Source organism: Larus michahellis, chromosome 18 (genome assembly GCF_964199755.1).
Source record: "Larus michahellis chromosome 18, bLarMic1.1, whole genome shotgun sequence".
Classification (NCBI taxonomy): Eukaryota; Metazoa; Chordata; class Aves; order Charadriiformes; family Laridae; genus Larus; species Larus michahellis.
The window spans coordinates 7,561,422-7,576,483 of record NC_133913.1 but is presented as its reverse complement, the minus strand read 5'-3'; the positions used below and the strand labels follow the sequence as shown (position 1 = coordinate 7,576,483).

General features: G+C 53.5%; 1 pseudogene; it reads left to right on the top strand.

The window, feature by feature from the left end:
- The first annotated feature begins 7,567 nt into the window (after positions 1–7,567).
- On the top strand, positions 7,568–8,632 carry LOC141732782 (olfactory receptor 287-like; annotated as a pseudogene).
- Positions 8,633–15,062: the final 6,430 nt, after the last annotated feature.

Below are 15,062 nucleotides of genomic sequence, written 5' to 3'. Positions count from 1 at the left end.
CCCGCCGCTCCGCCGCCCGCGCCTCGCTGCCCCCCGCCAGCCCCGGCTCTCTGCTCCGGCCGCACCGCCTCCTCTCCGCCGCCTCCTCTCCTCTCCTGTGCGCCGCCGCCAGCTCCGCCCCGGGGCTCAGCCCTGCGCCGGCACCGCTCGGGGGCTCGCCCGGGCTCAGAGCGCTCAGGGGCTCCGCACGGGTACCAGTTTCCCACCACACATCTGCAGCAGGCTGATGCCATCACCACTCCACTGCACTCAGGATCCTTCTGACCCTGGGAACCTGCAGCTCTCTGTTGCTCATGGACAGGGCAGTGGACAGTATCCCTGCCATAACCAGCACATGCCCTCTTGATGATACACAGGGACACACACACAGAGGCTTGGGCACAAATTTGCGCTCCCGTGTATAGGCACAAAAAACCTGGCTACTTACAAGTACACAAAAGATAAGAACACACATAGGAACACCGTGAACCGTGGACTCTGAGGACCCCTGGGAACGGGGCAGTGTTAGGCAGGCTGAGAACAAAAACTATGAGCACAACATCTCGGGAAGCAACATCAAGTGACGACGAGGGTGAGCTGAGGAGTGAGGGAAAGAGAAGGACATGGCAGGTTCTCCTGCACAGGAGCCCATGGGCTGCCAGCTGAGGCTGGCTGAAGATCTGTTCTGAGAACAACAATTCAAACAGCCCCAACAGGTGACCCAAGCTGACATGTCTTTCCTGCCCTGGAACCATACCGCACTTGAGCTGACTCTTCTGCCTTGCACTGCTGCATTCCTGCCCTGGAAATCCTGGGGCCTTTCATCCCAGTGATCACAGGAAGCCTTCACTGGGGAATGGGCATGGAGCAACTCTGGAAATGAAAAGGCAGCAGTGCAGGAAACCAAAGCACAGCCCATATCATTAGCTGTGATGGTTTGCATTCAAGATGAGCTTGTGCAAAAATTGTTACCTCTGCAAAGGGTGCCTCTGGTGCTGCGGCAATGAAGGGCAGGTATAAAAGCCAGCCCAAGTCCCTGCTGTCTCATCCACTTCTCTGGCCTCCTTGTCCTTGGGAACCAGGTGAGTCTGCAGTTCCTTCTCCTTCTCTTCCAAAGTGACATCTCCTCAATGGACCTCTCAGCTGATCTTGGCTTTCTCCTGTCTTGTGGTTTGCATGTTCTTGTCATGCTAGAGGGAAGTGTGGAGAAGGGTAGAGAGAGGCTGGGATGTGGCAGAGGGGCTTTTGGTCTACAGACTACGAGAGAGTCACTCCAGGCCAGGCTGCTCAGTATAGGGTGATGAAAACTGTGTGTCTCCTGGCTGAGCTGCCAGCTCCCCACCCAGAAGTGGTCGTGGCTCTTTTCCTAACAGGCTGCTCATTACCCACCCTTGTGCTCTCTTCCTCCCTGATCCTCTCCCAGGTGCATATCCACACTCGAGACATGTCCTGCTACAACCAGTGCCTGCCCTGCCGGCCCTGTGGCCCGACCCCACTGGCCAACAGCTGCAACGAGCCCTGTGTCAGGCAGTGCCAGAACTCCACCGTCGTCATTGAGCCTCCTGCTGTGGTGGTGACCCTGCCAGGCCCCATCCTCAGCTCCTTCCCACAGAACACCGTTGTGGGATCCTCCACCTCTGCTGCTGTTGGCAGTATCCTCAGCTGTGATGGAGTGCCCATCACCTCTGGGTGCTGTGACCTCTCTGGCATTTCCAGCCGCTACTATGGCAGAAGGTGCCTCCTCTGATAAAGATGCTGGGAAAGCCCCATGGAGACACCTCGAGCAACGCAGAACATGATGCTGGGCAAGGGATCAAGATTTAGGATGTGTTTTCAGTGTAGCTGAAGGGCTTTGCTTTTCTCTCCATTTTCTTTATTTGCTTTGGTTCCCCTTTGCAGCATGGTCCCACTAATGCCAGCCTGGTGGGTACCTTCTGTCTCCTCTTCCTCTATGGGGCAGGCAGACAGACATCGTGCAAGAACTTCTCTGTGGTTAAGGACCGCAGAGTTTCCGTGGCTGCCAGGGCTCCATGAACTTGCGGCCCCCACCTGGAGTGACTTTGTTTCCCTCTTTGGACTCATTAAAGTTCTGCTGCCTTCAAGCCTGGCCTCCATGGTGTCCTTCCCTCTGTGGACATTCTCCAAGCTACCAAAGGAGAAGGGTGTTGCTCTGGGGTGGAAAGGGATGAGGGCACAAGGACACCTGTCACCATTTGCAGAGGAGTGGGAGATTGGGACAGCCTGCAGTGGCTCCTCTTTTGGGCACCAAACCTTGAAGCAGAGGAAGATAGCCTGAGCTGCTCTGCTGACAGTGACCATCAGTCTGATGTCTCTGCTCACAAATGCCCCAGGAAGGCAGGAGGCCCTGAGATGTCAGCAACCCCAAGAGCTCTTGGAGAAGGGTGTTCCTCTTGCTATGGCTGGAAATTTGCTGGGCTGTCAGGCAGTCAGTGTGGGCCTCGAGAAGATGAGTTGCTCTGCAAATGGCAGGAGTGATAAAGCAGGGAACAGCCCTTGGGATGGCCCATAGCTGCTACTCCACCTTCCTCTCCCCTCCACGGCCTAATCCAGGAGCCATGGACGGTAGGCATTGGCAGGAGTAGTTGGGAAATGTCACACGTGCTGCTGAATGCATTGAGGCTGGATTAATTGGAGCTAAGTAATTCTTCACAATAATGATACCGTCTGCAATTGTCCTTATAAAAGAGGGAGAGATGGTGTTTCTTCTGACAGATGAGGAAGCCCTTTGGCCAAAGCACTGCCAGAGCCCTGCTACTGGCTCTTGGTGTGAACTCTAATTTGGCTGGGCAAGTGAGGAGATCTTGTAAAGGTGGGAAAAGGGCACAGGATCCATGCGGGCTTTACACTTCAAACTAAGGGCATTGTTGACAGAGGTTGTTCTTTTTTCACAGTGATTTTAATCACGCTGGGGTTCTGCTTTGCAGAAGGCAGGCACTGAGCTCTCTCAACCCGTGCTTCCCATTTCACTGCCGTGGTCTGTTTCTATGGCCCGTGTGTCTCCACCTACATGGGAGGTCCCTTCAAAGGGCCACTAGGCAGAGCAGTGGCTCTTCTTTACATCCTTCTTACTCCCTTGCTCAACCTCTTGGTTTACACCCTAAGGAAGAAGGATGGGAAAGCTGCTCTGAGCAGGTTCAAGAGTTGGTATATCTTCACATGAAGTAAACAACTGGCAGGGTCCTGTCACCCTAACCCAAAGATCACTGTACATCAAGGAGTTAGTGACCCATGTAACCTGAAGAGGCCCTGGCCTCTGCTGTGCTGTGCTACAGGCAGAGCTTGGCCTTCACAGCCGTGTTGTGCTGCACAAATCCCTTGGCCAGAGGACAAACTCAGCCACTTGACTGTAACCGATGAGCCTGTAGGCAGCTCCTGCTCGGTGCCAGTGATTGCACTACCTGCATGTCCTTGCCTCTACCTAAATATACGGTATGAGGTTCTCATGTGAACATTGTTTCTGTTTGAAAGCAGAAATGATGAATAGAGCTGTTTTCTTTTATGAAAATCCTCTAAAACTTGATGGACTGGAATGGGGTAACCCTTTCATGGGCAGGACCTGCATGGCGTGCTGTGCCCTGATTAGAGGTGCCGATTTGACAGCACATAGGGCTCCAGCATCCGAAGGACATAGGATCCTCTATACTGCCTTCTCTTTCTTCATAGTCTTAGTTTAAGAACTGGCATCTTAAGGGATACTTTTCAGAGTCTGATTGACTTTATTCTGCAAATCAAAACAAATGAGCAGCAAAATATTTGGTGTAGTCAGCAGGTCCCAGTGGGAAATGCCCCTGCAGAGAAAGGACAGTGAAGAAGAGACAGACCGAATGCCTGGCTGGCGCCACACACAGTCATGGGGGGCCATCACAAGACACTTGGCCTAGGTGGTTTTCCCGGTGAATTGGAAAATTGACGAGGAATTTGCTGAATGTCCCAGCCCACCTGAAGTAGTAAAGTGTTTCAAGAAACATGGGGTAGAGCAAAGAAAAGGGAAATTGGTGCTGTGCTTGGTTGTTTGTACCATGCTTGAAGTGGATGTGGGGATGTTTGGAGCTGAAGCAGCAGCCCTGTGTGAGATGCAGGTGCAGCAGCACAAAGGGGTGTGGGCAGCAAATGGTGCGGGGGTGGGGTGGGGGTGAACATGGTGGCATCCCCCCTTCCCTGCAAACAAGCCCAGGGAAGGGGCATCCCCTCTTCAGCACGGGGCCAGGGATGGGGCCAGGGATTGGCATGAGTGGGAATGAACCCTTATGTTCTGCAGGCAGCACCCTCTCGCTACAGGCAATGACACCCCCTGCACCTGCATGCAAAACACAAGAGCAAAAAAGGCCAGCACAGCCATTAAAACTGGGGAAAATATCAAAAGAATGCATGAACATTCCCAGGGTAGCCAAACCATGTTCTCATCTGCTCTGTAAATGGATGTTGCTTCTGCCTTTCTCTGCCTTTTGAAGAGAGGGTATTTCCCTTCAAGTGAGTCTGGAGACAGGTTCACTACTGCATCACTTCTGATGTCCCAGCCTCAGTGTCTGTAGCCTGAGGGGAGGCTGGCTTGTCCCAGAGACATACCCTTCTGCTGCCACATGAGTGTGTTACTGTGGCACTGCTCCCTTTGCAAGGGCAGAGGCTGGGCCCAGACCCTTGAGCAGATCAACAAGGCCAGGCAGAAGCTTCCAACACTGCAGGATTTTATTTTTTTTTTATTATAATGTGGGAATTCTTTGTTGGGCTGCAGCAATGGGGATGTTCTCTAGTTTTTATCTTTTCCTTCACACGCAGACCTGAGACGTGGAGAGGCTCAATGGCTGGAAAGGCCATGACAGCTTGGACTCTGCTGTGGCTTCTCTGTGTCTCACAGTGAGAAAGAAGCTGACTGAACCCCTGCCAAACCCTTGAGCTCACTAAAGGTGATGGGGCTGGCCAGTGACTCATTCGCTCATACTTACCTGTAGGGTCTGAAGGACTTGCCTGGAGTCCTCTCGAGGGGCTGAGAGCTGTTGTCAGGGGTCCTGCTTCTCCGTGGAGTGTGTGCATGATTGTGCTCAAGTATATGTTCCTCTGGCTGTGCTCATGTCTGCATTCGCACACACACGTGTAATACACATGCAAATATGAGTGTGCACAAATGTTCTCTGTGTGTGTGTGTGTTTGGGCAGTTGTGTCCATGAGTGTGTATGTGTTATAGCACACACACGTGCCTTCATGCAGGAGAGCACGAATGTGTGTGACTACTCTGCATATACGTAATTGTGTGCACGTAGGTGTGTGCAGATGTGTGCTTTGGTGTGTGTGCATCTGTGTAGAGGAGCATGAATGTCATCTGTATGCAAATGCATGCGTGCAGGAGCATGCATACATATAAACATGTATGTGTGTGAATATCTGTGTGTACCTGTTGGTGGGGGGAGTGGCCATGCATGTTGCTATGGACATGGGCTCCTTTGGAAACGTGTGCACACACCTCGTTATAAGTGCACAGGAATGAGTTGCTCTTTGGGTGTGTGTCAGCTGACATGTGCGGTTGTGCTCATGTGTGTGAATTTTTGCGTGCACTGAAGGGGAAATTCAACTTGTAACTGCTCAGCAGTGGTAATTTGTGACCAAGGATTGATCTGCCACAGAGGGCACAAAGGCCCAAATGCAGCAGGGGTTAAAGTGACTGGCAGCAGGAATGCGGAGACAGAAGGACTCTCTGGAAGGGAGAGCAGTTTCCCTTGGTGATGAGAAACAGCTGCAGCATTGTCTTGTAGCAACCCTGGAATGGGAATGGTGAGTGGCCACCTTTGGGCAGCAGAGCTGGTGCTGAGGGATAGACCCAATGCCAGGCTGAGGTGTCCCATGCACCATTCACGGGATTGGTGCTGCTGCCAGTGTATGTAACAAATCATCTCCTGATTCATCTTTGCAGACTCCTTGTAGAACTGCTTATGGTGGTAGGACTCTGGCCAATACGTTGATCATTTGGTGTTTGTTTGTTTGTTTGTTTGTTTTTTAAATCTAAGCATAAGCATGTGTTTCATTTGCCTCAAACGGTACAATAAAATTTCCCCAACCGCACACATATCAGGGTGTATGCATGCCTGTGACTGTGCATGCCTTGCTGTGTGTATGGGTGTGCATGTGTGTGCACCCATGAGGGTAAGTCAAAGACCTTGATGAAGTCAAGGTACACCCCAGGCAGTGCCCCTCCCCTTCCCACAGTGCCTGTCACCTCCTCATGGAAAGCAAGGAGGTTGGTGAGGCATCATTTGTCCTTGGTAAGACCATGTCAGCTGCTCCCAATCCCCTTCTTGCCTTTCATGGGTTTAGAAAGGGCTCCTGAGAGTATTGTCTCCATCTTCCTTCCAGGGACTGAGTAGAGGCTGTCCGGTTCACTCCTTGAACGCCCTTGGATGCATCCCAAGTGATCCCATGAACTTGTGTTTGTCCATATGGTAGTAAAAGATCCTTAATTCCTTATTCTTCTACTGTGGGTGCTGCTTCATTCCCATAGAATCTGTGGGGACATGCAGGGATCTGGTCGGCCTGAGGAGAAGCCATACCAGTAAAAGCCGAGGAGAAATAGACACCCAGTATGTCAACCTTTTCCCTGTCATTTGTCACCAGGTTGCCATCCTCACCGAGCAATAAGCCCACATATACTTAGCTTTCCAAGCACCCCCATCCCATGGTGAAACCCCATGTCCAAGGTACTCGAGGACAGATGGATAGCAGACAGAAAGCTTCTGTGTGGGTGGAAGGACTGAAGCTGGGCACATTACTCTCACTCAGCTGCATCTCCCCTTCCCACCAAGTGCAGATCAGTCTCCCCTCAACCACACTGATGCCTTGGACACAGGACTTGCAGAAGATGCAAGTCCAACACCTGTGTTGTGATCCTGGACAGTGTAGAGAGCTTCTCTTTGGGTGAGAGTCTTCTCAACTAACTCTGGATGCATAAAGACCTGTATAAGTGTGTGTACGTGTGTGTCTTGTCTAGTCTACCAGCTGTCTAGTCCACCTTGTCAACAGAAGAAAAACAGGTGTTTGGAAGGCATGGATTGCCTGCTGTGTATGAGACAGGGTGAACTGGGGCTTGGCAGTGCCTGTTTCTCTCTGCTGATAATCTACGAAGCAAAGATGAGTAGCTCACCTGGAGACACCCAGTCTGGAGGCAGAGGAGATTAAATTCCTCGGTCTCACTTCTTATCTGACTTTGAGCTTTGATCTTTACTTAGATCTTCACTTCAATGGAGACTGAAGACTTAGGCCTTAACTGAGGTTAGAGCTCTGAAATGAGGTAGGCGAATCCCTTACCTTACTCGCTCTGTATTCAAATGTCCAGAGTTGCCTTTAGTTATCTCCCACCCTGGAGGTTTCAACACCACGTCAATAGCCAGCAGCAAATACTTGATGGGACATGGCTATGTCAGACCTGTCCTGTGTGTCAGCAACTGGCCACACTTTAGGGAACTGTGTTGCTGTTCTTTAACTGGCCTGTGTGAGGGGACACCGTTTTCTGTCTCCATCAGTCCCCCCCGAGATCAAACTCCCCGTGGCACAGAGAAGGGAATCAGAAAACCATCTCCTTGGTGCTGCCACTTTGAACTTCAGTGTGTGAATGAGGTGGGCGTGAGGATCTACCGATGCTAACAAAGCTGGTTACTCTCTGATGTATGCAGCTGTCTCGCTGCTGGCCTTTCTGACCCACGGCCTTCCAACCACAGTTTCCTAAATGGAATTCTCATTTCATGTCAGCAATTGCATTCAACATTTTCTAAGGGAGATGCCTGCGCTCGACCCAATAAATAATTCTCCAGGTTCATTTGGTGGTGTAGGCGTGACCTTCAGGGTCAGATCTAGTTGTCCAAACGTGTTTCTGCAGCGAAGGATTTCCCTGACAATTTTAGCTCAGGGTAGATGCTTTTTTCCCATGTTCTGCACCAACTCCTTTCTCAGGGATGATGGTTTTCCTTCACTGCTGGTAGCATCTGAAAGACCAGCACAGGCATGCATCCTCCAGTTGTTCTTTCTTCTCTCCCTAGGCTCCACTCAGTGTTTTCTCCTGTCTGTCATGGCCTATGACCACTACTTAGCCATACACTACCCCTTGAGATACAGCTCCCTCATGAGCAGTGTCCTCTCTGCTCGGAGGGCACTCAGATCCTGACTGGGAGGCTTTCTGTCTGTCTCGCTGCTGGACTTCCTGACACCCAGGCTGATGTTCTGTGGGCCACATGTCATCAATCATTTCCTCTGTGATATAGATTTCTACCTTGCCCTCTCCTGCAGTGACATGTGGCCCACTGAGCTAGCGACCTTCCTTGTCTGCGTAACTGGCCTGCTGGCCTCCCGTGTGTGTCACCCTCTTCTCCTACGTGTACATCACCTCTTCCATGCTCGAGGGCTTGACATGTCAGCCCATGGTCAAAAAAAGGTGTTTTCCACTTCCTCCGCCCACCTCAGTGTCGTCACAACGTGGTATGGCTCCACCATGTTCCTGTATGTCAAGCCATCGGCCCAGAACTCCCTGCATTTGAACAAACTCATGAACACCTTTCACACAGCTGTAACTCCTTTGTTGAGTGCCTTCATTTACACACTCAGGAACAAAGATGTGAAGCAAGCTCTGTGGTGGGCCTTCCAGAGCAAGTGAAGTGACTTTTCAAAGGGCCTCAGTGGGAGCAAAGAGGTTCGTCCCCTCCCTCCCATGGCTTCTACCCTGCAGAAGGTCCTCACCAAAGTGTAACGGCACCTGGGCATCACAGGTAGTGAGAAGCCACCAGTTCCCCACTGAGCCCATTTCATTCACCTCACAGCCACCTTAGGCTGGGCTGTGCCTCAATTCGAATGCTCCCACCTCCCTCTGTTCCCTCCTGGGTAAACTCAGAATGCCTCCCAGTGCTCTAAAGACCACCACTTGGAAAGGCTCACAAACCCCATCCAGAAGCAGCTCTCCAAAGGAACACTGGAAGAGTTGTCCTCCCACAGGTTTGAATTCCAGGTTGCCAAGGGCTTCATTTTGTCAGGGATTCACCTGTGTCCCCTAAATTATTCCCAGCAGCTGGCTCACTGCTTTAGGAAAGGGGCATGTATTTCTCTGTTTAGTTTGACATTTTCTGGAAGGATTTATGTCCCAATCCCTTGGCTGTTTCAGAGAATCATGCTCTGGTTCAACAGAAAATTTGATCTCTACCTATAGCCATTATTCCTAACAGAAGTCAGTCAACAAAATTTACACTCCCTCTCCTTCCCTCAATCCTGTATCTTAAGGTATTTTTAAATATTTAATTAAAAATATGCAAATCACTATGCTTCATGCTAGATGTGTCAGGACATTTCCACATCTGAAACTCCACATCAGTTTTTAACAGTCCATCGTGCCACCCGTTTTGGGCTTTGTTGTGGAAACACTTCAATGAGATTGGCAAAGTCCCCAAACTGCAGAGCTGTGAAAGGCTGGCTGGGCAGCAATTCTCTCCTCTCACTCATTGGGAGGATGTCAGCACTTCCAAAAGGCACTTGCTTTTCCCCCTTCCAATTTTCATTTGAGGCATCATGTTCTCAAAGCTCTTCTTTCTGCACAAGGACACTGAAGGGAGTCCATGTGACCACTTCAGAAGGAGGAGGCATCAAGATGGCAGACACACCTTTAAGATCAGTGTGGGACTGACTTCACCTGAGTGTAGAGCTCTCCATTGAGATGATTGAATCCATACTGAACATTCTCTCCTCCCTTGTGGAAGCAGTGGTGCTTCTGGAGGTGATCTTCCTGTGTCCACCTGTCCTGGGCACTTGGCTCTTAGACTTGCAGCCAGACCCAGGCACCAGTGCCAAGGACAGGCTGATGCCTGCCCTTGTCAGCTGTGCTCTCTTTCTCAGGGGCACTTGGGAAAATCCCTGCGACAGCCCACTGAGGCTGGAGAAAGAACCTGAGGCTGGATGTGTCCTCAAGTAGCCATCACTGTTTGTCATTCCTTGCTTTTGGGGGAGAACTGTTTCTGTGGAGTGTTGAAGCACTCTGCAGCCCTGGAGAGCAATCAAAAGCAGGACCTGAAGTGTCCAAGGGACCTGAGACACAAAGGAGTGTGAACCCCGAAGGCTGCTGTCAACTCCCCATCAACACTGCCTAAAGCCCTCTGAGATAAACAGGGGCATTCAAAGCCTGCAACAGGGCTGTCAGAGCAGACCCACATCACTTGGGAGAGGCAGGCCATCCTGCAGCAGCACTAGGACAACTGCAATCTAGCCTAGGCTTTCTCAGGTGCAGTGGATGATGCTTCATGAGCAACCATTGCGTTCCCTATGGGAGCAAATGAGATCACTGGGATGTGGTTACCAGTTGTTGGACAGAGAAACCAGCATGGACTCAGGGACATAGGGGTTCCTCCCAGTTGAGCACTGGTGCTTTTCCTGATAAGGAAAAGAGACATGAAAAAGAGTGGGACCACTCTCGGGCAGTGGATGGGTGCAGGAAGGGTTTAACCAGAGAATCTTGTTCAGCGTCTGGCTGATGGGTCTTTTACACTTGATGATGCCTACATATGGGGCAAGGAAGGGCTCTTCCCTTCTGGGGCTACTATGGCCATGTGGCAAAACCATAAGTGCCTCCTACCACAAGCTTTGCTCTCCAGCTGTAGCCATCAGTGGAGCCACAGGGAAAGGGAAGAAGCACACAAGCTGATAGGTTACTTGCCCTGAGGACTCATGCCACTGTACCAGCTATTTTAAGCAGAGGGCATTTACAAGCCTGGTTTGGCTTCTTTATGGTTTAGCCTCCATGCAAGCAGTGGCAGGGAGGGAACTGCTCCTCAGAGCACCCCCACGTTTCTGTGCACTGCTGCCAGCTGTGGGCACCAGTGTGGGCTTAGTGCACAGAAATAGGCAGCGCTGTCCTGGAGCTCGGTGTCCCGTACATGCAGAAGCACCTGGGAGTCCTTTGCAGACAGTGTGGAGGAGAACCTCCCTGATGCCTCGTGAGCTCTGTACTTGCTTACTCGTAGCAGCATCTGAAGGGACTGGGTCTGGTGCTGCTGGTACCAGAAGATGCAGGGATTGGAATCGCTGGTGGAGAAATTGCAGTGCAGCGTTGCCTTGTGTCCCACCTGGATGGTCATTTCTGCTGGGAACTGGAGCACAGAGTCCTTTTGGGCATGACCTGTAAAGCCAGAAAAGGCTTTCAGCTTTGCTTGCCAATGGACCTGTCCATCTACAACTTCATCAGCTTGCTCACTGTCCCCACTGTCCATCTCACTTTTCTAGCCTCAGAAATGATAAGCTGTTTGTCCCTGTTTGTTCTGCAGCTTCTCGTTTATAGCCATCCCTACAGAGATTGGTAGCATTGTATCCAATACATACAGCAGAGAAGCTGCTCTATGCGACGTTGGTCCATTCCCCAGCACCTTTCCCTCTTTTCAGGCTTAATATGTATTAGCAGCACATTCAGGAATGCTGAGCAGCTGCAAAGTTCAGGTGAGGTCTTGTTCCTCCTTTGACGCCCATTACTCCTGACATCTCCCAGATTATTTGCTGTACCCATATGCAGCCCCTGATCTCCCTACGGATACATTCCCAGGTATCCCAGGCAGTCAGCACTCACATCCCCTCCCTTCCACCACCAGATGCACAAACTCTTGCCTCAGTCTCCCCAGCCTGAAAGTCACATCTCACCAAAGTCAGCCAGTCCCACCAGGGCTGACAGGAAAATCAGGACCATGTCCTCAGTCTCCCCAGCCTGAAAGTCACATCTCACCAAAGTCAGCCAGTCCCACCAGGGCTGACAGGAAAATCAGGACCATGTCACGCTCTCTCTTCAGGGGGTGCCCAGGGACCTGCGAGCATGAGGGACCCGAGGCTTGCACCTTCACCTCTTCTTCTACCTCTGCCCGATCAAAGAGGCCTCCAAACCACAGCCCAGAGGGTGGAGCAAAACTCTCTCCCTGCTGCTCCAGCCAGGCCTCTTTGGGCCTGTCCCCCGACCTCTACCACAAGGCAGCCCTCTAGAGACATAAAAGAATCATGGTTTGAGTAGTGTCCATCTAAGGGACAGGGATCCCTTGAGAACTTCTCCTGACACCCACCACCTAGCCAGCTGCACAGGCCTGCACCCAGCTCTGCAGGAGAGGGAGAAGGCACCCCTGCCCCCACCCATGTCCACCCTGTCCCTGGGACTGTCTGGATGGAGAGAGGACCAGGCACACTCTGAAGTGCCTGGACCCAGGTGTCACACACTCTTTCCCTTCTCCTCTGCCCATAGAGGAGGAACCTGAAGAGAAACATCTCTCTGAAGAGCATCTGCTCCAGAAACCAGCTGCACAGGGACAGACACACTGCCTCACTCTGGCAGGGGGAGGACATGGCAACCCAGCTCTCTGTTGTGCAGGCAGTCCTTCTGTGTCCCTTCACGTACCCACATTACCCACAGCCTCCAGATGCTTCTCCCACCCTGAGCCCCAGAACGTCAATACCCAGGCAAGCAAAAGGCCTACTTGATTTTCATGTCTTCTGGTGTCTGCTGCCTGGAGCAGGGCTCCTCAGCCCCCATTCACAACCACACTTCCACAAGGCCTGTACTGTCCTGTTGTTCAGTCGAGGCCATGGCAGAAGGATGGTAGGCTGCCCTCTGTTCTCCAATGACTGCAAACCTGCCAGGAGTTCCCTTGGAATACAACTATGGCCGCCACTACAGGCCCCAGCTGAGGCAGGGAAGACACCTGAGCCTTTCCTCTCTGCCCCTGAAGCCTCTGAACATGGACTGTCCCAGCTCTCTCAGCTCCTACAGCCACACAGGCCTCACTGGGGACTGGCTGGGCCCAGGACCCCATTTCCAGAGGCTCCTTTCCAGGTCTCCCCACAGACCTTCAGCCCCATAGGGCAACTTAGCACATCTCTTTTGGGGCTCCATCCTGAGTCTGACCTTGAGTCTCAGATGTGTCTTTCAGCCAGTGCCCAGCCCTGGTGTCTCTCCTGTCTCCTGGACTTTCCTTCAACACTAAAGTCTCTCAGTCTGAGGTTAAGGGGAATCCTGTGCCCTAAGCTCTATGTTCTGATCACCAGGCACTGCAGGAGACACTTGAAGGTGTCTGTGACAATCAGTATCTCCTTCTCAAGTCGGTGCCGAGGTAGAACTGCTGGCTCCACAGGATGCCTGTGCAACACCAGCAGGAGCACCCCAGAAGCAGAGTGTGGAGCTGGAGGATTCAAGTTGTAAAGTGTGTAGCTGAGCAGATTGACAAAGTTACCACTTGTGGCTGTGGTTTCAAAGCAAGGGCTTGTGTTGGCACTGTACCAGTTGTGTCTTTCTGTTCCAAGAGAGCCTGGCGACATGAGTGGGGTGGAAGAGATCCCCGGCCCCTGCCCGTGGAGCAGCAGCAGTGGGCGGTCCGTGCGGCAGGAGCGAGGGCTGGGCGGCTGCCCGTGGGCAGGAGGATCTCTGCCGCCCGCCGCCCTGTGCGGAGCAGAAAGGCGCTGCTCCCGGCCGGGCGCCAGCGGGGCCGGCGGCTGCCATCGCTCCTTGCCGGGCCCCGCCGGACACGGCCAGCGCTCCGGGCGCCATTCCTGCCCCGGCGGCGGCAGTGTGGCGGGGGATTTCTGTGTGCTTCCCGCTAGGAGTGCGGGGTTGCCGCTGCGGGGGCCGGGGCCGGGACCGGGACCGGGACCGGTCGGGCGGGGGAAGCGGCCCGGGGCGCGGGGCCAGTTCGGGCGAGGCGGCCCCGGCGGGCGGAGCGGCAGCGCCCCCTGGCGGGCCCGTCCGGGGCTGTCCCCCCGGCCCCGACACACACGCCCGGCCCCGCCCGCGCCGGTTCCTGCCCGGCCGCAGCCCCGGCTCCTCTCCCCGTGTCTCCCAGGGCGCAGTAATACACGGCCGCGTCCCCGCGCCGGGGCCGGGCGAGCCACAGGGCGCTGGAGCGGCGGTCTGCCGACACCCACAGCCGCCCCGGCGGGTCCCGCAGCTCTTTGGAGTCTTTGAGAGTGCTCAGGAGCAGTGCGGGGCCTCGTCCCGGGAGCTGACGGTACCAGTGGATGTAGTCATAAAAATTTATATTGGGGTGCGAGCAAGTGATGTTGATGCCGATGCCCTCGGGGGTCTCTGCCATCTGCTGCTGCTGTACCTGGGCTCCTCCTGCAGCTGCTGCTGGGAAAGGAGAACGAAAGGACAACAACTCTTAAATATGGTCCAGCTCTGATGGTGCTTGAAGCAGATTATTTGTCAGGAACTGTAGCAGTGACACAGGACAGGAACAGATGGGGACATGGGCCTACCAACACAGATCAAGAGTGATCCTGGTGTGGGTGTCCAGAGGGATTAGAGGAGGAAGGGAGGTAAGCTGAAATTTATGCATGCGGAGATTAAATAAAAGTCAGATCAGTGGATGGATGGATGGATGGAGAGAGAAGACCAAGAGGGGAAGTGGGTGTTACAGCAAAGGATAGAGGGCTATATTGCGGACAATAAGAACTGCAGAATGAACAGGGGTGCATGCAAAGGTAGACATAAATGCAAGCAGGTCTGCCGACAGAACTGATGAAGACATTAGAAAAGTAGGAAGAGGAGAGGAACAAAAGATGGCAGAGAGGCAGGAGGGGGAAGAGTTGGCGCTGGGCTCCCCGGGGAACACGCCGGGCACAGCCCCAGCCCCATCCACAGCTGCCTTCCCCACGCACCCAGCAGCAGCGCGGCCAGCCCCGCCAGCCCTGCGCCCCGGCACCGCCGCATCCCGCCGCCCGCGCCTCGCTGCCCCCCGCCAGCCCCGGCTCTCTGCTAAGGACGCACCGCCTCCTCCCTGTTTCCTCCTCTCCTCAACTGCGCAGCCGCCAGCTCCGCCCCGGGGCTCAGTCCTGCGCCGGCACAGCTCGGGGGCTCTCCCCGGCACGGGTACCACTTTTCCCAGCTGGGAAACGGACTCTCCAGCAAGAAGAAGCCTGCACAGCGCCAGCGGCAGCCTGGCACTTCAGAGGGGCCTTGTCCCAGCACATGGACGAGCTTCCCAGAGCTCTCTCCGAGCCCAGGGGATGGAACCAGCAGCCACTCATTTCCCGTGGCTGGGGGTGAGGAGGCTGAGGGCCTCCCTTCAGCTGCTGCTCTG